This window comes from Gymnoscopelus braueri (assembly GCF_963280865.1).
Source record: "Gymnoscopelus braueri genome assembly, chromosome: 22".
Classification (NCBI taxonomy): domain Eukaryota; kingdom Metazoa; phylum Chordata; class Actinopteri; order Myctophiformes; family Myctophidae; genus Gymnoscopelus; species Gymnoscopelus braueri.
Window position 1 is genome coordinate 35,656,873 of NC_137624.1, and position 25,382 is coordinate 35,682,254.

Below are 25,382 nucleotides of genomic sequence, written 5' to 3' on the forward strand. Positions count from 1 at the left end.
GAACCCGGTATGGTGAATTATATCGAATTGTTGGTTGAGTAAAACATCACATCCCTATCCTTTCAATATTAACACTATAAGACTGCTTTTACATTACACTGCTGACTGTAGGGCCTACAGTGTAGGCCAATGTTTATTCATTTATCTGTGCCTGTTATGTTTGACTGCGTCAAAAAACTATCATCAGGGTGCCCAAAGGCCAGTGGGAATTTATAAATGAAAAAAGTTTGAGAACCACTGATATTATAGCAACATAAGATAATTTTTTTAAACGGTTAGGATTTAGAAGACATTAGAATATGTATTCAAAGACTTGCACAAATGTTCACGATTTTTCAAAAGCAGCAGATCTACAAGCTCATAGCGCGGCACTCGGTGCCGCGCTATGAGCTTGTAAATCACACGCGAAGATTTTCGCCAAAATTTTGTCCAAAATGTTAAAAAATAAAATATTTGAAAAATGGTATTAAGCAATGTAAAGTATACATGATGTGAACATGCACTGTACATCATTATTAGACTTAATGTTATCCTTCAACCAACCACTTTCCCAGCGCTATTTCCCCATCAATCAGCTGACCCTCTCTCTCTCTCTCATGCACGCGTGCGCGCACACACACCCCCACACCCCCGCCCGCCCGCCCGCCCGCCCACCCACCCACCCACCCACCCACCCACCCACACACACACACACACACACACACACACACACACACACACACACACACACACACACACACACACACACACACACACACACACACACACACACACACACACACACACGGGGTGCATTTACTTACAGTGTTGGGGCTGTTATCATCTCAGCATTTGGATTTTCTTTGCAGTATTTGAATCATTAAACATTGCACTGTTCAGCGTGTTAGTGCAGTCCATGCTGTTGCAGCTCAGCCCGTGTCTAATATAGATATAATACTGGATATATTAACGTAACCTCACATGCAGCAACTTATTTTCGGTAGAGCAATGTTAGATGCACCTTATTTTGTTTCGCCCGCTTGAGCATGTCTGTGCCAGCATGTTATGAAACCTCTCTCTGACATACAGTAGCTCTGGTCCAGAGCGTTGCAGGGAGTTCTAACATGTTATAAACCTCTCTCTGACATACAGTAGCTCTGGTCCAGAGCGTTGCAGGGAGTTCTAACATGTTATAAACCTCTCTCTGACATACAGTAACTCTGGTCCAGAGCGTCGCAGGGAGTTCTAACATGTTATAAACCTCTCTCTGACATACAGTAGCTCTGGTCCAGAGCGTCGCAGGGAGTTCTAACATGTTATAAACCTCTCTCTGACATACAGTAGCTCTGGTCCAGAGCGTTGCAGGGAGTTCTAACATGTTATAAACCTCTCTCTGACATACAGTAGCTCTGGTCCAGAGCGTTGCAGGGAGTTCTAACGTGCTACAGACCGTCAGACACAAGGTGTAGATTCAGAAGGCTCTGACTCATGGACTTAACACAGTTGTTCTTCCCACTGTTTGTTTTTAGAACAAATTATTTTCTTTTTAGAAGGGCCGGGGCTCTCTCTTCCACCGCACGGCCACACAGCGCACATTTCTCCTCACACGTCAATGAGGAAATCTCACACAAGCACGCACACACACATACACACACACGCGTGTGAGCAGCACCCCCGGGGTCCTAGCGCCCTTTGCATACAGCACACAAACACACAGGCACGTAGGCAGACATACTGCATTGCGCGCAAACAGATTTTTTTTTACCCGGGAGTCCGGGACAAACTATGTCCCGTACGGGACACGCCTATTTTGCCTCAAATACGGGGTGTCCCGGCTAATACGGGACTGTTGGCAACCCTAGGCCCATTGGTTGGGCCCCGTGAGGATATTTTATTATAGACTTTATTGATAACATAACATTAATATAGAAAAAAGGATGTACTAAAAAGTCATAGCATTTTACCTTTAAAACCTTGAAAATGTTGTTTTCATTATAATACTGATAATGATAGTTCACCCAAAAAATAACTTTTTTTCTATCGATTAATTACCCCATGGAGATATTTTTTTTGTCGCATTCATAAGCCAATAATTTGATGACAGCAGACTGGTAGGTCTGTTTATGTCGGATACGCATCTCCGGAAGTCTCGCAAGACGAGATTTCACACGTGACGTCACTTTTTCAACAGTATGGTGGCCCATTTGGGACAAAAACAACATGGAGCGTTGTTTTTTTTTTCTTCTTAAGGACAGTGTTTACTGTCCTTAAGAAGAGTTAGATCTCACAAAAAAAGAAACACTTCAAAGGATTGTAACAGGTGCAGGGGATATCGGTAATCACAGGTGCAAATAATGTTCCTAATCAGTAGCTGTTCTTTCACATAAAGACACGATGTGCGCTCCACTGAGCATGTGAACCTTTCTAGTGGTTTTTAGTCATGGCTGCCAGTTCCCACCTGATGTCGTGAGGGAGTTCTGACTGCTCCACACCGTACTGAATAACTACTAGCTTGCATAATGTCTTCAGTGTTGGACTTAAATCTAAGATGTACAGACCAGAGAAGTGGTTTCCAAAGAGTATGATACGATCTCCCACCATGCAACATGCACCATAATACATCTGAGAAGGGCCGTTTCCCTTGAGTTCAACCTTATTCCAGGTGAAGGTCACTGGGTTGAATTTCCACACATCATTTAAGTATTTTTTGTGGTTGTTGCCACCATATATGTACAGCTCTCCATTGTAGGCAAAGGCTGAATGACCAAAGCGTCCTTCTGGGAGAGGCTGTGCAGGAGGTGTGTTCAGCCAGTTGTTGGTCTCTGTGTCAAACACTCTGATGTTGTAGACGACCCTCTGGTCCCCATGGCCCCCAAATACAAACATCTTTGTCCCGATGATGGTGGCAGAGTGACTATATGTAGCAGGTGGTGGAGTTCCTCTGGTGTTAATTAAAGCCCAGACCATTGTGGTGGTGTCCAACTTGTACATGTCATTAGTATTTCCAGTCCGCTTGACGGATCCTCCATAGATATACATGACCTTCTCCAATACACAGGCTGTGTGGTAGAACATCTCCTTTGGAACAGTTCCAGAGATCTCGGGCTTTAACCATATGTGGGAGTCGACATCAAATCCATAGAGCAGGTTGCAGCAAGGATATCCTCCCCAGATGTAGACGCAATCTGCTATAAGTACAGCTGTGTGGCCCACGCACCTGGAGGGAACATCAGGGGAACCTTCTCCTCTTCCATTTGTCCTTGGGGGCAACTTCCTCCAGCGCAGGGACACTGTGTTAAAGATGAGGACATCAATCTGACCATTGTTCTTCTTCTGATAGTTTCCTTCAAATGAGTACACCTTGTGTCCGACTACCACAGCAGCTGGGCTGTAATTATCATGTCCTTTTAGATGTATCGTCCAGTGAAACATTTCACACACCAGCACCACTGTGAATCAGTGCAACTAATTTACAGAAAGGCGGGGCAATTTATATCCAGAAGTTGCTGAATGGTGTTGTGTTAGAAACTACAATAACGACATTTAAAAGGACAATTACATCTGATGTCATAATGATGTTGTGATATCATTGCGTGATGACATCATTATATGGAATAGCTAATGACGTTACTCAACCTGAATGTCTATTTGAGCTAAATCTACGATCTGAATTTTGTCAGTACTATGACATCAGTAATCCATATTTGGGCATATTGTGATGAAGACACACTATCTGTGTGTGTGAATGAATGACTCCTCTGACAGGAGGGAGAATCCCACTACTATAATTGACCTCCAAAAGTACGTCCGGGGTTGGTCAGCACACAATCACTCCATTTGCCCCCAAACTTGCCACAGACTGTTGATCAGTGCTCTGGCTAATACTTAGGCTTCTTTCCCCGCTTTCAATGTACTTACATATTGTACAGTTAATATAAAACTTAATTTTAACATTTTAGCCACAGCAGCTTTCCTTCTCTTTGGCCGCAGCAGCTTTGCCGCTAGGACCCCACCCTACTGCGCATCTCCATATATGGCCATATGAGATGGATCACTGGAGCAACGTAGCTGTGATGTAGCTGATCGGGCCTAGATGTGAGGGCCGTGAAGTGGCCCAAACCTCCAGTTATAATGATTAAAATACACGATCTAGCACACCGCATAATATACGCTCGGGTTTTTAGCTGCGGTTGACTCGTTATGGAATTATTCATGTTTCTACTGTACCACTCGTCCTAGGATATCATAGAAAAGGTAAGGAAACCGTCGGGCTAAATTCCCCTTTAACCGGGCACTGCTGATTATCAAGTCCCATTTCCCAGTCACATCTTTGATTCAGGATATTAATCTCTTTATGGGTACAGAACCATAATTAAAAGGTTGAGTGCTGTATTAAAGGTTCTATGACATTCATTTTCCCTTTTTTTTTTGGGGGGGGGGGGTTTATGACTTCAATTAGACCCAAAAACCTGAACTTTAAACATTCTGTGGATTTTCCGTGGTCTGAGGTTTTCTGAATAATTAGGCTGAAAAGTAATCTGTGATTGGCCCCTGGATTTTGATGTCACAGTCCATTATTCATCACATTATTGGCTTAGGAATGCGACAAAAAAGTATCCATGAATTGAAGTCTCCATGGGGTGACCAATCGATAGAAAGGAAGTCATTTTGGGGGTGAACTATCCCTTTAAGTACCGTTGATCCGAGCCGGAAACACAAATTGATTGACTGATCATCATCAGAATAAACATCCTCGCGGTGTTAGGCAGCCAGATCAGATGGGTGGGCCACAAACGCTTTACACATTTTACAGTGGGCCCTCAGTGTTGATTTAGTCGACCAAAACTATGACTAAAAATGTTGGTCGACTACCTTTTTTCACTGACGAAAACTCCATAAAAACTCCATAAAAACTAGGCTATGACGACTAAAACTAAGACTGAATATATTAACAATTTCGTCAACAAATAAAAACTAGACTAAAATGTAGTGGAGAAGAGATCCAGTAGAACTAAAAGACAAGTCATTTTATGTTTGGTTGTGCTCGGGTGTTGCGTTCTGAAAACAGCAGATCTACAAGCTCACAACGCGTCGCAGCGCCGACGCGTTGTGAGCTTGTAGATCTGCTATTTTCAGCATGCAACCAAGTGTAAAATCAGCCATTATGACGCCATCAAGATACATTTTAGTCGACTAAATCAACTGTAGATTTAGTCGACTATAATCTTATAATATTTAGTCGACTAAAACTAGACAAAAAGTAAAACATTTCAGATGACTAAAATATGATTAAAACTAAATGGAATTTTATTCAAAAGACTATGACTAAAACTAAATCAAAATTTGCTGTCAAAATCAACACTGGTCCAGACAAGGTTGGGAATCACTGCACTACATATTAGTATTTATTTATTTATCATACAGCTAATACGTTTACGTTGTAATGCCTGTATATGTACAATGTCGGTATATACAGTACATACATACAGTAGATACAGTACTGTACTGTAAAGAGATTTAACTCATTAAGACCGCGAAAGAATCTGTGTCATTTTAGATTTCTTTAGCTATTCAAAAATAGCAGATCTACAAGCTCACAGCGTGTGAGCTTGTATATCTGCAACGTTTAGAAAATTCTTGAACATTTGTGCAAATCTTTGAATATATATATTTGTTTTTAAAGTGAACATTTATAACTCTCAATATTTGCTTCTGGAACAAAATGTTTTGCGATGGGGATCCGTGGACAACATAACATTTTGAGTGGTCCTTGACATGAAAAAGTTGGAGCACCACTGATATAGAAACATACTGATGAAGCATAGCGTTAGTTCATGCAGGACACGGAAGGCTTGCACGCCAAAGCTGTAACCAGCTGTCAGTCAGCTGACTATTCCCCATTCACAGCACTGCTGGTCATTACGTCACACACTCATTATCCAATCACAGCTCACACATGAGCAAAGAGGTTTCTTTAAATACCTCTAGGTCTTTTTTCGTTGCTGAACCAATGCATTTTGCTAGCTCCTCCACCACCCCAGCCTCCACCTTTTGTTTAGAGTCTGGCATAGGCTCAAATACTTGTGGTTATCATGTATATCTGCTTTTTTTTGGAGTCTTGCATAGGCTCAAATACTTGTGTTTATCATGTATATCTGCTAATTCTAACTAATATGTCAATGTACTGCTTATTGTTGACATTGTATCCCTATGGGGGATTTGCTTAGGCATTCCCTGAATATATGCTTAGCAGGCTGCTTCGACAAAATTCAGTGAATATTCTCCCAAGAGCGGAGCTTTAACGCCAAGCTTAACTGTATTCCATTTGTGGCAATAAATGGTTCTTTATCTACTTTGACGTGAGTGTTTCTGATTGAATTAGGAATTAGAAAACATTTTTAGATAATGTATTTGGTCGCGGACCACCATCTCAAAATATGTTGTTCCAGTGACGCAAAGATTTGAGTTAAAAGTGTTCACTTTAAAAAATATATATATTCAAAGATTTGCACACATTTTCAAGATTTTTCAAAAATAGACAAGCTTGTAGATCTGCTATTTTTGAATAGGCAAACACATCTAAACATGGCACCCAGATGAGTTCCCGGTGTTAATGGGTTAAAGCCCTGGGTATTCACACCACAACAGTTTATTGTCCCTGTCGGACACAAATCTATCTCCATATTTCAACTCTATTTTTTTCTTCCCGTAAACGAATGCCCCACAACGCCTCGCACTGCGAGGCGTTGTGAGCTTGTAGATCGGCTATTTTCGGCTAAAATGTTCCCTATTCACACAAAGATTTGGCGGACCCCCTGTAGTATCTCTGAGGACCCCCTAGGGGTCCCCTGTTGAAGACCCCTGTCTTACAGTATTCATTCTAACATTTTGTGTTTTTTCGTACATTTAATGCCCTACTTGATCATACTACAGTATGAGTCACACAAAAGCATCAAAAGTAGCAGATCCACAAGCTCGAGACGCGGCACGAAGCAACGGGTTTTGAGCTTGTAGATCTGCTACTTTTGATGCTTTTGAATCCTGAAAAGTAACAGTTTTGGACATAATGAGGTTTCCACCCTTTCCAATTCACATACACTGTACACATCGGACAAACACACAGGCAGCAGAGCAGCAAACTTAAAAAATTAAGAGCAATGCATCATATTAAACAAATATGACAAATTATGACATATTTACACAGGCTAAAAGCTACACAGTTACAGCTGCCAACTGCCGGAAAAAAAAGGAAAAATTAAATAGCTGACTGTGCGAATGTGTAAGTTAACAGGCTTATAATGTTGCTGTGAATATACAATAATGATTAAAAAAAAATACATGCACATCCCACTGTCCAATAAAATGGGTGCTGGGTCAACAAAAAATACCTTGTAGAAAGATCCACACACCAAATAGCTATCGTTAAGAGCAGCGATTCTCACAAGTGGGCATATTGGGATATTGCAAGTAATTGGCAAAACGCTAGGGGCTCCTAATGATATAATAATATTATTTTTTTTAAGTTGTAAGATAAATCATCCTATTTTGTTCTTTAAATCCTTGAACTTAAAATATTCTATGTTAGTTCCATTTATCTAAACCAGAACACGATAAACAAAAACTAAACGTGCTCGGTAAATGCACGCACCCATCATCCAGAAATGCTTGAGAACTCGAGGTTACGGATGTAACCCCGGTTTCTTTAGAATTCGGAGTAACATACTCACTATGGGATATCAGCGCCTCCTGGCGATGAACAGAGCTACATACCATAAACTCCCGGGCCATTCATTGGCTGAGAAGGATATGTCACGTGTCCGGTAGACCGGAAGAGGTATAAAACCTCTTGCGTGACGTGGCTCATCCTCTTTAACAACCGCTCTCTGCATGCAGATGCACACAGGGGTGTTAGGTGAGTATGTTACTCCGAATTCTAAAGAAACCGGGGTTACATCCGTAACCTCGAGTTTCTTGTCAAATTCTCCGTAACATACTCACTATGGGATACATAAACCCCCCTGGGGCTTATAGCCATACCGAAAACCCTCTCAGGTCCGCACGCCCCCTAGCCGCAAGGTCCCGCCCCCACGGGCGTGACCTTTGGCCTCCTGGGCGCCCCAACCCTCCGGGCCGGGGTGCGGGATATTGAAAGAAAGAAGACCCTGACAGACCAAGTCTGCCTATTCATCTAATGAACAGACACAAGTCTGACCCATAAGTGAAAACAAGGAAACAGGGCCTCCTCCCCTGGAAACCTACCAACGGTGGTTCAGAGGGGACTCAAGAGAAGGAAGGTAGAGAAAGGAAAAAAGGCGGGTTACACAAACAAACCTGCCTAACCTCCCCTACCCTAACTAGAGACAGCCGCTATGTCCAGTACAGCGTGCGCCACTGACGCCGCTGCCACATCCAGGCTGTGGAAGGCCGCAAAAGTCGATGGAGACGACCAGTTTGCGGCCGCGCACACCTCCTGGACCGACATTCCCCTGGAGAGGGCCCAGGAAGTAGCCACGCCTCTAGTAGAGTGAGCCTTCAGTCCTTCTGGAACTGGAGCGCCACTACTGACGTAGGCCAGCCTAATGGCATCCAAACTCCATCTAGAAAGCGTCGCCTTAGTCACTGCCTTCCTCCGACCATCTGGGCCGAAGGAGACAAAAAGTTGCGACGACGACCGGCCGACCGCCGTCCTCTGGCAGTAGAGCTTCAACGCCCTCACTGGGCAGAGACAGTGCAGCCGCCTATCCTCTGCTGAAGCGAAAGGAGGCGGATGAAAAACTACCAGCTCAACCGGTGTCTGGGTCACCATTCCGTTCTTGGGAACAAACGCCATGTTGGGCTTAACCAAACCCTGCTGTCGTCTCCCAAGAACCTCATGCACTCCGAACTTACTGAGAGCGCATGTATGTTGCTGACCCGTGTAGCTGTAGTTAAAACAACCACAAGAACCGTTTCGAGACTAACAATCTCCAGATCCACAGACTCAAAAGGCTCGAACGGTGGGAGGCAAAGCGCCCCCAGCACCACCGCCAGGTCCCAGGCCGGGAACAGAGGCCTAGAGACCGGCCTGGCCCGCCTGGCACCGTTCATAAAACTACGCACCAGCGGATGTCGGCCAACCGTCATGTCATCGAAACCCACGTGACAAGCGGAAATGGCCGCCTGGTACACCTTAACCGTCGAGAAAGCCAGACCTTGACTCAACTTCCTGCAAGAAAATGAGGATGCTGCGTACCGGGGCCTGGAAGGCCTCCACCGGCGGTGACTGACCCAGACACCACGACACGAACATGTTACATCTGTCGTCGTACGCAGCCCTCGTGGAAACGGCCCTCGCCCCCTGGATGGTAGCTACCACCTCAGGGGGCAGGCCATAAGAAGTCAAGGTCTCCCCCTCACGGGCCAAGCCCACCGGTCTAGGTCCTGAGGTTGCTTGTGGAAAATCCCGACCCCTGCCTGCCGTAGCAGATCTCTGATCGGGGGGAGGGGCCAGGGCTCGTTGTAGAGGAGAGGATCATTCCTAACCTCCATGCGCCCCACGCCAGTGCCACCAGTGGCACTGACAGTCCGTGGAGTCTGACCCTCTCCAAGTTGAGAGGACCGACTCCAGTGACGGGAACGCATAAAGCAGTCCAGTCGGCCAACCTGGCCCAGATCTGGCTTGTTATCTCCGGAGGAGAGGCCAATCTGCGTACCAAAAAATGCCCCTGGACAACAGAGTCGCTCCGCTGTTCAGGAGGCCCGGTACCTGTGAGGCTCTGGTTGACGTAAGGCGCGCGTCGCACCACAGCGTCAGATCGCCAGCTAGCCTGTCCAACACTGGAGAGGCCAGGCCTCCCTGCTTTTTGACATAGCACATGGTCGTGGTGTTGTCTGTTCTGATCAGGACATGACAACCTCGAAAACCGAGCCTTGCAAAGTCTGACCGTCAGAAAAAGACCGTCATCAGCTCCAGGTAGTTGATGTGGGCCGTCTGTAGACTGGGACCCCACACCCCCCTGGCCGAGCGGCTCTCGTGGACGGCACCCCTCCTGTGAGGCTGGCGTCCGTGGTAATGACCTTCCGCGAGACCACAGCCCCCATTCTGACCCCTTGGACAGAAGGGCTGCATCTGACCACGATCTAAGCGTGTCCACGCACCGTGGGGATACCCGGACCTTCCGATAACCTCAGGTGGGCTCCAAGAGCCCACATCCACCTCCGGGAAAAAAAAGGTCACATGTGGGTCTTGTCCAAACGAAACATTTGTAAGGCCGAAGTCATGAGACCCGTTGCCTGCATGCATAGCCTGTATGTGACTTGTCGCCTCACGTGAGAAGACCATAGGCCGAAACGCTGTCTATCCCGCCAGGGACAGACGCGCCGTGAGCCTGGTCTAGCCCAGCGAGATCCCCTATGAAGGTGGTCTGCTGAGACGGGACCAAGACGCTCGACGGACGGTGATGGTGAAAACCCTGCGACGTCAAGTGGGGAAACGGCCACGTCTGTGTGCCGCGCCACCTCCTGACTGTGGTGGATAGAAAGGAACGTGGAAATAAGCATCCTTGAAAACAATGCTGGTCCACCCATCTCCATGACGCACCGTCCGCAGAGAGGTTCATACGCCCCCCCCCCCTTCTTTTCCACCAGAAAAAGTTATGAATAGAAGCCCAGTTGGTTCTGATTCATAGATAGTTTCCTGGCAGCGCCCTTGCTCAGGAGAGAGAACCTCCTCTCTCAGAGACATGGCCGCATCACCATCCGCATGAGAGAAACCACACTGTGTCTGACATAGGAGGTTTATGCATAAAGGCACGTGGAAAACACCCCAGTACAACCACAGTGTGTTGATGTGGGTCAGGGGAGCTGACCAGTCCAACCACAGTGTGTCACTGCTGTACCGAAAAAACCCAGTACACACACAGTGTACCACTGATGTACCGGGATAGTAAACAGTTCCGGACTGCAAACTCTCCAACAAGCTGCGCACTCAGCAAGCGAGTTAGGAGGGGCTCTGATGTCACCCAGTGCGGACAACGCACACGTTTCCAACTGGACCGGTGATGTCGCCGCGTGATCCAGCGGACCCGCACGTGCGGGGCCGTTAGAGACCGTGGAAGGGTAGCGGTGGTAGGTGGCCACCGTGGTGTTGCTTTAGCGGGCTGGCTACGTGCTGCACCAAAAAACAACACTGCAATGTGTTGTTATTAGTGAGGCCAGTTAGCCGCCAAATGAAGCAACAGTAGCCTGACTGGAGGTTATGCAAACCTAGCAGCTAACAAGCTAGTCAAGGCTAAATCACCATGAGCCAAGAAACGTTGAAATCCGTTTCCAAGGGAACCGGTGATGTCGTCACGTGATCCGGCGGGCCCACGCGAGCGGCGCCCGTTAGAGACCGTGGAAGGATTGTGGTTATCAACATTCAAAAGTTGTAAACCGACAGACGTTTATTGAGACCCTTCAGATTCAGAATGGGTCATACACCCCCCCCCCCTTCTTTTCCACCAGAAAATATTACGAAAAGAAAACCGGTTGGTTCCGATTCATAGATAGTTTTCTGACTATGTTACTCTGAATTCTAAGGAACCTCGAGTTTCTTGACAAATTCTTCGTAACATACTCACTATGGAGAGAGAGAGAACCCCCTCTCTCATAGACATGGCTGCATTATCCTCCGCATGAGAGGAACAACACCGTGTCTGGCATAGGAGGTTTTATGCATAAGAGCACGTGGAAAACACACCAGTACAACCACAATGTGTTGTTGCGGATCAGGGGAGCTGACCAATACAATCACAGTGTGTCACTGCTGTACTGAAAAACCCCGTACACACACAGTGTAACGCTGATGTACTGGGATAGTAAACAGAAGTATCGGAAGTAATTCTTTAATAGCGCCTTTGCTCAAGAGGGAGGAGACCTCAGAGTGTTGGCTGCTGGACCCTTTGCATGGGAAAACAATACTTTTTCTGTCATGGGGGGTTTTGTGGAGAATTGCAGCCTGAAACCCTTTAGTATTGTGAGCAATACCTAAGGATTCGGCTTGCAAACCTTCCATTGCTTCACACACCGAGCGAGTGGATTGGACGATGACGTCATCGGCCGCTCGGAGAGTGGGAGCGTTGCCATGGGGACCGTTGCCATGGGGACCGTTGCCATGGGGACCAGTGACGCTGCCACTTCCGCCGGCGGTGCTAACCCTGAGGTGACCGCTCGAGGCAGTAGAGGTACTAACGGTCTCTCCCGAGGACCCCGCGGGGTCACGTGACTGGTCACGGGGACCTTGCCTGACGTCAGCATCCGGTTTGTCTGTCATCGCAGCTTGTTCGTTCCCATGGAAACCAACGGCACTGCTACTTGGACAGACACGACGCTGGACAGACGGGGCCGTGTGTGTGGCCCTCGTTTAGTAGCGCTGGTAAGCCCGGGCCAACAGAGGACTCGGAGGAGTCACGTGACTGGCCACGGGGAAAAAACCCAGGCGTCAGAATTAAGCCCATAGATATATACAGTGAAAACTAGATCACACCACTGGATATATATATCTATGATTAATCCTACCTTGGCCGTCGCCAGAGTGTAGAAGAGAGAGTAACGTCACGCTTTGATCTCGCCGCAAAGCGGGCCTCTATGGGCTAGTTCCAAACATTGGAACTATCTCATTGACGTAGACAGAGCACTTCCGCATTCCATTCTTACAATGGGATCGACGCTACTGTCATTACTCTCTTCCTAACTTACTCTGGCCGTCGCCATCTTGTCTGAGCCCAAAGGCTCTGCACGGAGTGTCGACAAAGTCGTCCTCCCTGTAGGAGGTGCTTTGTCGCCCTCCAGCGGCGAACGTGAGGCGGTACGGCCAAGGGGTCATGTCTGACCGAAGTACTTCCTGTTCACAGTGGTGCTTGGGCACTTCCTGTGGGACGGAAGGCAAAAACCGGCGTGACCCCATTCCACTGGCGCATTTGCGCCCTCTGGCGGACAGGGGTGATGTCAGTTTTTATATTACCTTCATATGATCCAAAACCATGCACAGATGTTATCCAACAATGTCTAAAACATCGGGACTCGGGTGTTCCAGACATTGTGGGCTTATGAATTGAGAACGTTGATACATTACATGCACAGATATTATCCCATCAATGTCTGGGATACCGGAGTTCGGGCATCACAGACATTGTGGACTTATACACAGAGAGCATTGGAGCAGAGAAGCCCGCGTGCAGGGGACTCCACTGCTCCGCTGCTCTTAAGCCACGTGAAAGAAAGAGATTGTTTGTAACATGTAACACATGTATTTCTTTGGCAGAAAAAAAATTGTACATTTAAACACACATTCGTTTTCATTAAACAAGACCTTTTGGCAGTCAAGGAGCCGTCCATCTTGTCCATCGAGGCATGTAAAGCTACTGTTCTCTTCCCCAGCAAGAAAAGGCCGGGGGGAGGGGGGGCTGAACCGGTCTGTGCACCGGTGAGAGTCTGCTAATGTGCTAATGTGCTTTGTGTACTTGGAACATGTGAAATTAAACAAGAGCAGGCACAGAAACAGTAAACAGCATGAAACGTTTTAACATATTCTTATGACAAAAACAACATGTGTCCCAATGGCGCCCGATGAGCCTATCCAAGGTCTTCAGAAGCCCCCGAGGTGGCTCGATACACAGAGTGAGAAGGCTAACAAGCTGGTGTTGTCCTAGCAAGGCAAGCTAGGCTAGAACAACGCTGTTAATAACCTGTTGCATGGGTGTTAAGCCAACAAAAACACTGCCTGACTAAGGCGACGTTAAACTAGCGAAGCAGCTAACGTAGCTAGTCTGGGCTAACTCACTCACGAGCTTCTGCCTCGTTCTCCCCTCGTCCATGCTGCCGTCGCCGGAGCCCTTTCGTTGTCTTCTGGCGACGCACCGCTGTCCCGGTACGCTTGCTGTGGCAGCGGAGTAGACGGCTGGGAAGAGGGGGAGGAAGTGCCGCTAGGTAGCTGCACCCGGGTGGTTCCCCCGGACACAGCGGCTGTCGTGGTGCTACGTAGCACGGCTGGTGTAGCAGGCTGGTGTTGCTGCTGCGGAGCAGGCTGGTGTTGCTGCGAGCGGTGGCTGCTGGCACCGCTCGTAGACGGGACTGCTGGAGGGCCCATTGTGGACTGTGAACGCACGTGGTGGGCCCCACCACCCACGTTCCCTGGGCCGGTGTCCATGCGGGGTGTTGCTGGATCCGCGACGACCGTGGACGAGACGTCGCTGCTTCCCGCGGCCAGGGCGCTGGCCCTGGCTAGGCGGCTATCGAGGTGCAGCGTGGAGAACAGAGCGCAGTCCTCGCAGCGTCGCGGTGCATCTTGGAAATGCCTCGTCCATGTGGAGTCCGAGGCACGAGATGCAGAACCCATGAGGGTCATCCCCGGCGATCATCAAGCGGCATAGCAGCAATCCGCAGGGACGTGGAACCTCCATCTCGAGCTAACCTGTTAGCTTTCAGCCGCAAGGCTAAGAGCGTGGAAAACTCAAAGGAGGAAAAACTTGCTTTTAGAAGTAAAAGAAAGAAACAGAAGATAGCCACAGGAGCGGAAATAATAATACTTTTTTTTTTTAATAGGAGGAAAACCCGTTGGTTGGTACTAGTACCACCGAGTGGGCTAAAGCTGGTTTCTGTCCTGATCAAAGTTACGTTATTATTAAGGTATGTCTTGAGCTGTTGCATCTGCCATGCAGAGAAGCGAAAGAGGATGAGCCACGTCACACAAGAGGTTTTATACCTCTTACGGTCTACCGGACACGTGACATACCCTTCTCAGCCAATGATTGGCCCGGGAGTTTATGGTATGTACTTCTGTTCATCGCCAGGAGGCGCTGATCCAATCCAATCCAATCCACTTTATTTATATAGCACATTTCACAACCAGGGTTAAGGGTTTACAAAGTGCTGTACAGAAAATCATGCAAAATACAAGCTAAAATAAGCTAAAAACACAGAAAACACCATCAAAAACACAGAAAACAATTAGGACATAGACCACAGAAAACTCTCAAGCGGGGTTAAAATGCCAAGGTGTAAAAGTGTGTCTTAAGCCGAGATTTAAAAGTCTCAATGGTGGGGGCCCTTTTAACATGGGGGGGAGCGCATTCCATAGGGTGGGGGCTATGGCAGCAAAGGCTCGGTCGCCTCTGGTCTTTAATTTGGTCCTTACTGTGACCTCGAGACTTAGCTGGCCAGCAGACCGCAGTGACCTTGGGGGGGTATAGACCTTTATGAGGTCAGAGAGGTACTGAGGTGCCAAGCCATTCAGGGATTTAAAAACAAACAATAAAATTGTTGATATCCCATAGATATCCCATAGTGAGTATGTTACGGAGAATTTGACAAGAAACCACTGTTTGTAAAGGTATCTCTCCACCGCAACGACGTCAGCGGTGTTGGAAAGCGTCTGTTGCCAAAAATCTGCCGTTGAATGGACAGTAGGTACACTGTCGCATCTGTTCGCAAGTTGTAGGGAAGCGTCGAAAGGCGGCTTTCAACCGTCGGATAGCAGCGGGCTTGTTGTTGGAAAAGACATCAAGCCATAGGCTATTTTTAGCACCATAGTCTGTCGGTGTCGGTGTCGGCTCTCAGGTGCATTCAGCAACTTATTTTTCTATAGTAATTTGTTGTAGTCTGTTGGGTGGAGAGCTACCTTAAGGTACGCACGTGTGTGGCTCGTCTCATTCAAACACCAGCTGTCAGCTGCCAGATTTTCTCTGAAACAAAACTAAGTGTAGATATGCCTATCTTTAACTTCAATATCATTAGCATTTACTGCTGCTGAGTTTTTTTTTTTTTTTTTACCATTGCTCATTCTCCAAGTATGTTATGGTACAATGGATAACAAGGGGGATAGATTGGCCATTTAATCAATTTAAAACTATAATTATCATGATGAAACGTTGGATTACTTCGTCGATGCGGAAGGCGAGTAGCTTATCATACAGTATGCTACTCAAACAGAAATGACAGGCTTCCATTTTTTTCCCTAATCGTTCTAGCTATTTATTATATTATATTGATCCTTACTTTAAGCAAAAAGATATGACCCTGTGCGTATTGCTCTTGTGTTTGTTTTAATTAATATTAAATACGAAATATATGATGGCCTACAGTACATCAAAAATAGTCTAAATACAGCCCATGCCCTAAAGTTATCTTTATAATTTCTCAAATGATTTAAGTATGCTATGCACATGTTCATGTGTTTAATTAAGGTGTTGCTTAGAGGTATTCTTACGATGTGTGTGACAATTACAGCCTCATTCTTTCAGCTGCAGCCTGGCAGAGTAAAAAAGGACTTGAGAGCAAACAAAGGCCTAAAAATATAAACAATAAAAATAAAAAACAATTCAAAGTGGTGGGCAGGCTTCAATCAGTCTCTGTTGTAGGATGATATGATGGGTATACACAAAGGCATAATGAAAAGGCTTTGATATTGCCTCGCAGCCGAGAGCTGACACAGATAACTCATTCCTGTGGTAGAAATATTGAAATGCCAATATTACTTTGTGTTCATTTGTATCTGTAGACACTCCTGCCAATGAGAATCTATACCTCTCATATATATTAAATATAAAAAAAATGTCAGAGAAAGCCAAAGAGTTTTGGCCCGATCCACGCACAGAGCTCCACAGGAATCCAACTACAGGAAAGGCCATAGGGGTCACCAAAATCTGTATAGGGTTCATCATCTAGCCTAGGGCACTGTTACCCAAAACCAATGTGTATGGGTCGCGAGTAAAGATCTCCTTTTTTCCGTTTCCTACATTTAAAAATATATATTATTTCAAAAGATCGAAACAAACATTTACAAATAAATCACAACTTTTCAATTAAAAACAATTCCAACATTTTTAAAAAGTGTTTCATAAATAAATTGTTTAAATCGAATCATTTCCATAAATACATTTAAAAAAAGTTTAAGAAGTTGTGAAAATAGCAGCCCTACAAGCTGTGAGCTTATTAGATCTGCTATTTTCACAATTTTGGGTCCAAGGCAAATGTACCTTTTTTCTCACAATGTATTTTTTTCTCACATCGTGACGCATTGTGAGCTTGTAGATCTTCCACCACTGATCATACTACAGCGTTACACAAAAGCATCAAAAGTAGCAGATCCGCAAGCTCACGATGCGTTTCGCGCTTGTCGATCTGATACTTTTGAATTGGAATCCTGAAAAGTTAACAGTTTCGAACATATGAGGTTTCCACCACGACAGAGACGATATGCTGTACTGCAGATCTCCTCAAGTATTCCCCTCGCCCAGTACACCGTGGCAGCAGCAGCACTTTTATTAGCCGTCTAAATATACACAGACAGACATACATTATGGATATCACTGTCCACAATGTACAGGAGGCACTGACTCAGGATGTTTGAGCGGCCGTCTTGGGAGCTGGAAAAGTTCCCCGGGTCGAATGTGTGTTTATTTATTTATTTACTTAGTTTTTCTTTTTCTTCTTTTTTCCCCATACATTTATTGAATAACAATAGTGTATCTCATCCATCTCACCTTGCCCTACTCTACCCCGCATGTGAAAACAACGACATTTCTGAGAGAGTCAGAATATCGCTAAAAGTTCAATTTGCGACGTTCGTTACGGTGCAATATCAGAATCATCGCCAAAAGTTCCCCGGGTCGAATGTGTGTTTATTTATTTATTTACTTAGTTTTTCTTTTTCTTCTTTTTTCCCCATACATTTATTGAATAACAATAGTGTATCTCATCCATCTCACCTTGCCCTACTCTACCCCGCATGTGAAAACAACGACATTTCTGAGAGAGTCAGAATATCGCTAAAAGTTCAATTTGCGACGTTCGTTACGGTGCAATATCAGAATCATCGCCATCTTTGGTCGATACATGTCCTAAGTTATCATTTATATATATTTTTGATTCTTCTTTAAAGGGATAGTTCACCCCCAAAATGACTTTTTTTTCCTATTCTATTGATTAGTCACCACATAATCTCTCAAGAACAGCTTCTGCACTGTGTAGTGTGAATGACTACGTAACTATGATAAATTTAGTTATTATGATAAATATCCATTAAATGAATTTAATGACGATTTATCACCAGTTTACCTCATTAATTAATAATTATACAGATCAGTCTCATATACTCTGAAGGATTTGAATTCTTTTTGAAGCAGGGTCAATATATCATTCACCAACGTATAAATATGACATTAGAAAGTCTTTTTCTAATCAAACAAGTTTATTACTCAATTGCACAGTGGAGACAGTATGACACAGTCCACAGCATAGTGGCAATTAATAAAACAACAGTTGAAACACAGCAGTGTTACAAGATGTAAATTCTGTTGGAATTGTTGATTAAATCATTTAAAAGAGAGTAAATATATTGGGCACTTTATATCTTTCTGAGCTCTTTGTGGTGAAGAAAGGGAGAGAGAAAAGAAGGAAAATAGATAGAAATAGAAGAAGACAGTTCAACCAGAAGTTCTTTGCATCAGTTGATCAAACAAAAGTTATTACAATTGCATCTGTTGCCATGACATCATAATCAAATGAAACAGACCTCTTTGTTTGGCAATCTGATCAGCCGTAGTAATTTGACGATGGTCTTCGAACCTCTTCCAGGACTAGGCTCAGCAAAGTTTGTATGACTCCTTTTCCAGGGCACAGAAATAGAGGCCACAGTCTTCTTTTTGCGAGAGAAAGAGAGACAGTGGTGGGGACTGGGTGTCCGATGGTAGATTTCTGTTTTTCTCTCTCTCTCTCTCTCGACTTTGATCCTTGATGCACTGATTTTCCTGGTTCAGAATGACTTTTCCCAGGAGTGTGCTAATCTTTACGGGAGAGAAGATTGTCACTTTTTGATGAACGGTTCCTGCAGCCTTGACTTGAAACGGCTGCAGGGAAGCTCACAGTTTACTGTGATAAGGCTTAATGCTTATGAAACTAAAAGTCCAGCTTATTAGATCGTTAGCATTATGGTATTATTTGGCCTGTTAAAAGTTGATTAGTTAGAGAAAGTTACTAATCATTTGATTCAAGTTAAAACTTCAATACTTGTATGAATTAAAAACACTTAAAACATTTAAAACACTCAAACGTGTGACAGGAGGATAGTTATAGACAGGGGGTAGACGAACGACAACTGAACTGGCAGTTGGATGGCAACGAGTGTATATCTGACCTCATTTGCATATTCCCAGTAGGTCTGTTTTTAACCTCACTGCACACTTTACGTCATGTGTTAAATGTTTCCAAAAAGGGGTCCTTTAAAGGATACAGAGAAATGAGAGAGAAAGAAAGTTAGAGAGAGTGGGAGAGAAAGAACAAGCTGAGCTTTCCTTAGTTATATTAGATCAATTATTAAAGATGCCCACACACTTTCAATATCTATAAATGCACTCAAAAACCACATTTTGATTATTCTACAATTATTTATTTACCAAGTCTTATGTCAAAACATTCAGCATAATAAACCACTGTAGAATAAGTGAAACTTCAATCAAATAGAAATATAGTTATTTGATTATAACACAATTTGCTAAAAACACAACCACACAACAAAAACATGTTTAAAACCACCTGGTAGATAAGACAGAGAGGGAGAGGGGAGTGATGTTTCACTCCTTGATTCATTGTCCAGGAAATGGAGGAATTCCCCTTTATTGCGAGGTCGACAGTTTTGCAAAGGTTCATGTTATTGCGTGGTTCTGAGTCACATGATGTTTTTTTGGTTATCCTGTGACTAACAGTCAGACTTGAGTCTCTCTTTGTCACATCCATCAAGCTGAGATGTCGCTTACCGACAAAGGACGCGTCTGGTGGTATGCTTGGGTCCATCGGATGTGCTGGTGTGTGTGTGTATGTGCATGTTAGTGCACGTGGGAGTGTGTGCTGTTTTAGACACACAGAGCTGTGAAGGGCTCCCTGGGGTCACAAAGGGTGAGATCTTATTTCACTGTACAAAGTGAGCAACACCAGCGACTGTCTCTTGTGGAGTCTATCTTCTGACCAGATGTTAATGTCAGTCATTAAACATTTATTGATCATCAGGCTGATTTATAAGCTGAATTCACTACATAAATCCCCCATGTTGACAAGCTAAAAGTGATATTTAAAAGCATCTTTTATCTTGGCAACACTAGGAAGAAGAGAAGATGATCAACAACATGTACAACTTCAGGTTCTGATTAATCATTAATCATGTATACCATGGCAAGAGAAGACAATTCGTATCAATCCTAACCTAATACATTTAGCAGTAGGAAGAGAGAGCTTGAGAGGTAGAGGAAATGAAAGAGGTAGATGGTGTTGTAAAAGAAAAGTATGGTGAGGTAGATTAACATGTTTAGGATTAAAGAAGGTGTAAACAGTGTGAAACTATCAGTGCTTTCTTTTTTTTGTAAAGTAAATAAACAAACCAAACTAAATCAATCAAACTTAAACGTGCATGCTAAATATTGAAACTTGGCTAGAACTTTCTTTTCTTTGGTGGTAGCATAGAAAGAGTTTGACCTAAGCCTAGGCTATTCTTTCTGGGTAGAGGTAGGTCATGTAAGGCACTTATTACTATAGAGGGAGTTGTCAGAAACCAGGTTGTTCAAGCTAACAGCATTGTAATTTTGGTCTGCTACAACCGGACTCTGTGTGACAAGCTTTTCTTACAATTAAGGTTCCTCTTTGGGAGGATCAGCATTCTTGATTTTACGACGGCTGTTGCGTGCAAGAATGGTTTGGACGTCGGCCAGCCTCTCAGCGGCCTGGTTGACTCCAATGAAACGTCTGATAACAAAGTAGGTAATGACAATGACAACCACGTAACTGAAGATCAGGAGTGCAAACAGCAGAGAGTCAGAGTTAGACCATGACTCTACTAGGGTGAACGCGCTGTTGCTAACAGTAGGAGTAGTCTTAAGGGCTTGATCGAGAGCTGTCAAATCGATTGTCTGTGGCCCAGAGAGGATCTGTTGGTAGGTGGTAGGGTCAATTGATACTTTGTGCTTCAAGAAAAAGTCAGACATTTGGATTTCACTATCGAACACTTCAGAGGGCAGATGATAAAGTACCAGGTCGTCTATTTGGACAATGGTGCTCTCAGGGATCGTGATTAGGAAGGTCTGATTAGGTAGGTCAATTTTAGTGGCTATGTCATGCACCTCATAACGGACTTTGGCGGTCAAAAGGGGTGTGTGTACCAACCACTTGTCTCCCAAGATCTCAGCCTGGGTTTGGGTTAGTTGATGCCTGGCTGTAGCCTGGGCAGAGCAGCGTGCCTGTTCTGGCATGGATTGGATACCACAGATGCCATTGGTGCTATCCTGGATAAATGGTTTACTAGGACAGAGATAGTGTATTTCCTTGGTCAGGGTGCATAGTTTGAGGTTGGGGGCTAGATACAGGTCTGGGCTGGTATCATGGTAGGCCACTACGGCAGGGGTCTTAATTTTGACATGAGTGTCGCCTTCCCAGGACCCAACGTTAACAATGTCCTTTAGACGATAGATGTTGCGATTGTCGATTACGGGAAGGGTAAGGAGGTAGACTAGTTCTCTCCTTATAGGGTCGACAGACAGTGGAATAGCCCCGCCTAGGGAGTATGCCAGGTGTGCTTGAGTTTCACTAACACTTTCACCAGTGCTTTTTTCCAAGATCTGTTGAACCAAATTTACAGGAGTTAAATATGGTGGTATGCGTCCCAGAACCAAAGAGTCGACCGATGAGCCGACCTCTCTTAGAAAGTCATTCATTAGCATGTGGGTTAACTGAGAATGGGCAAAATCAACACCCATCAGTTTCTTGAGGGACTGCATGGTACGGGCGGTTCTATTCAAAAGTTCAGCATGCGAGTTGACCAACACGATCGTGTCTCTTAGAGTACCACCGATGACATGGATTTGTGTGGCTTGGGCGTTCACTTGTTGTCTTAGGAGCGGAAGGTCGCGTTGGATTTCCCCCACTTGCTTTTTAAGCGTGCTTATGCTGATAGCATTGACACTTGAAATTCCTAGGCTGAACAAGGAGCCTATAGCAGAGGCTGCTGTTAGCAGTGCGCCCACGAAACGCTTTTTCCGTTCAGGCTGCTTGGAGTTTTGTTCCTGGTCTGAACGTGTGCGTGAATGAATAGAGTACCCGGTGAGGTCCTCGCGTGTTATTGTGAACTTTTCTAGCTGAGTTAGGATGTGTGTGGTGTCTGCTTCTGCGTGTGTGAGGGCATCCTCAATCCACGCCAGAGCCTCAGGTTCTAGTTTGTGGGTTGGCAATGCAGCACTCAAATGTTTTTTGTACAGCTCACGAGGTTGCAGCTGGACATAGACCTTCTGGGTGATGGCTTTGCAATTGGTGATGAGCAGACCCTGTTGGTCTCTTAGTGCAATACCAGCATCCGGTCCGGGTTCGATGTGGGGTTGAGCCGTGGTTAAGGCAACCATGCAGAGGGTGGCAGCCATGCAGAGGACCGCATGCAACATGCGGTGTTTCATCCTAAAACAAAACAAATCTTTGATTAGTGGAATTGCCACATTTACGCATAAACACTATATTCAAACATTATAGTAGAATACATTATATTGGGTTAATAGTTCATGCAGAGAGTGGATGATTAATAAAAGGGGGCCCATTATAGGGCAGGCTGATTCCTAGTTCCTACTTTATTCAGACTGATCAGCTTGAGTATCGGTATTCTCAAGTCTCTTGGGGACTTTGTGCGGTCTGATCTGGTTCCTGTGAACCCATTTGAGCACGGGCTCTTTTTGGCCTTTCTTGATACGGATTCGATAGGCTACGGGAGACAATTTGTCTACAATCTCATAGGGTCCTGTCCAGTGTGGCAAAAACTTTTTGGAAAGCCTTCCTGAAGTTTGGCTGGAGGAGCCTACTGGTTGAGCAAAAATGTAGTACCAGACCTTGTCTCCAATCTGGAGCTCACTACTAGATGAGCGCTTGTCATAGTAAGTCTTTCGTCCGATTGCTGTGGCCTCAAGGTGCTTTTGTGCAAATGAGAATGCGTATCTTAGGTGGGCGTGAAGATCAGTTAGGTACTGATGCGTGGTGTATGCCGTGGCCAGGTTGAGGTCCCCTGGTTGATAGAGCAAGTGTAGTGGAAGGGTCATTTGCCTTCCGGTCATCATTTCGAACGGTGAGATGCCAGTAGAAGTATGGGGCGTGGCTCGAATGGCCATTAGTACCAATGGGAGCTTAATGTCCCAATCCTTTTGATTTGCTGCCACAAATTTCTTAAGAATTGTGATTACCGATCGGTTGGCTCGTTCCACTTGTCCAGAGCTTTCTGGGTGATAGCTAATGTGGAGTTTGCTTTTGACCCCTAGCATCCGCCATAGCTCTTTCATGACCTGTGCGGTGAAATGAGAACCTTTGTCACTGTTTACGGAAATGCAAAGTCCGTATCTGCTAAAAACGTGCGTAATCAGAAGGCGGGCTGTAGTTAGAGCCGTGTCATTTGTTGCTGGAAGGCATTCCACCCATTTTGTGAAGTCACAGACAACGTTCAGGAAGTATTTATTTCCTCGACTTGTTTTGGTCATGGGACCGACCCAGTCGATTTGTAGATCTGACCATGGGAAAGTGATTCCTCGGCTTTGCAATGGGGCCCTATGATTTGGGTTTGCTGGCTGAAATTGGCAGCAGACCAAGCATCCTTTGACGTAGTCGGACACGTCTTTGTGCATCTCAGGCCAGTATACTACTTGACGCAGTTCATCACATGTTGCTTTGATGCCTTGATGACCAGCTGTTGGGAGGTCATGAGCAAATGATAGCATATTCCCCCTTTGCGCCAGAGGAACTACCAGGCGAGGCGCTAGGTATTCATCAGGTGCATATACGAGGATCCCATCAACTATGTGCAAGTGGTGTCTAACCATGAACATATGCTTGAGGTCAGGAGAGGCGTCAAGTTCATCCACGGTAATGGGCGCTGCACAAGGGTCCGATAAAGTTCGGAGAAGTCTAGATACGTTCGGATCGGAGGCTTGCATAGATACGAGATCGGCCGATTGGAAAGACACAGACGTCGATACCGTGGGAGTACGGGTAGGGGCTGCACCTGCAGCAGCAGCGGCGCTACGTCGCGTGACGACGGAGACAGCAAGGGTGGGAACAGCCGGTAACCATTCGGGATTGAAAACCCAAGGACGACCAGTGAGGGCGCCGTCTTTTGCAAGTGCGTCTGCCAAATCGTTGTAAGTTTTGTCATTTCCAGGAAGCCGGGAGTGTCCCCTGACCTTCTTCCAGTAGATTTGCATGTCATTGGAAGTGACCAGGTGTTCACACATGACGATAAGGTCCTTGTGTTTGACAGGCTTATGATTGGCTGTCAAGAAATTGTTCTGTTGCCAGGTGGGCAAATGACACGTGAAACTTAATCGTGCGTAATTGGAGTCGGTGCAAAGAACAAACTCACGAATGTGATTGTCTGCAGCGCATTGAAGTACAATAAGAACTGCTGCGATTTCCGCGTATTGAGACGTCATGGGTCCGAGTTTGTAGCTCTTTGGCTCACCTGGGTCATTGTTGACCCACAATATACCTGCTCCTGCCAGGCGTTCTGTCTGGCTATGGAAGGAACACCCATCAACGTAGGCAGTGTGCATGCCCTGGCATACATTTTCGTCGAAGTAATGGTGGCGTGTTGGCAACATGGGTACCGGTACCTGGTAGGTACCTGCGGATTCGGCCTGGTCCGGTGTGCAGTTCTGGCAGACTGCCAAGCCAGTGCCCAAAGGCACCTTGTGGTTTTGTGCATACTGGACTTCGATGTTATGACTCTGAAATGTCATTAGCCACGCGGCGATGCGAGCGTTGGTAACCACGCCCTCCCTAATGCGTTGACTATTTAGGAAGGTGACAGGTTGGTGGCTTGTTTCGATGACAACCTTCTGACCACCTACGTAGTTTGAGAAGTGGTTAACGGCCCAGACTGCGGCAAATAGAGCCTTCTCACAGTCTGAGAATTTTTGTTCCACGGAGTTGAGCATTTTACTGGCATATGCGACAACCCGTTTGTCATGGTCGTATATTTGATAGAGGCCAGCGCTTAAACAATGCGTGGAGAAACCAGCTTCAAGATAGAATTGTTTATCCGAGTTAGGATAGGCAAGGCAAGGGGCTGAACATAGCCGGTCTTTCAATGTTTGCATTGCTTGGGTTTGGGGAGTGTCCCAAACGAAAGGAGTGTTATTTTTAAGCAGATCAGTGAGGGGGCGCGCAATGTCAGCGTAACCTTCAATGAATTGGCGCGAGTAATTGCAAACCCCCAAGAAACTGCGCAATTCAGAGACCGTTGAAGGAGTCTTCAGGTTTTGCATGCCTTGAATGCGACTAACTTGCGGCATGACCCCTTCAGGGCCAATTGACAGGCCGACGTAGTCGACTTTGTGGCGGAACCACTGACCTTTTAGGAGCACAAGTTTTGCACC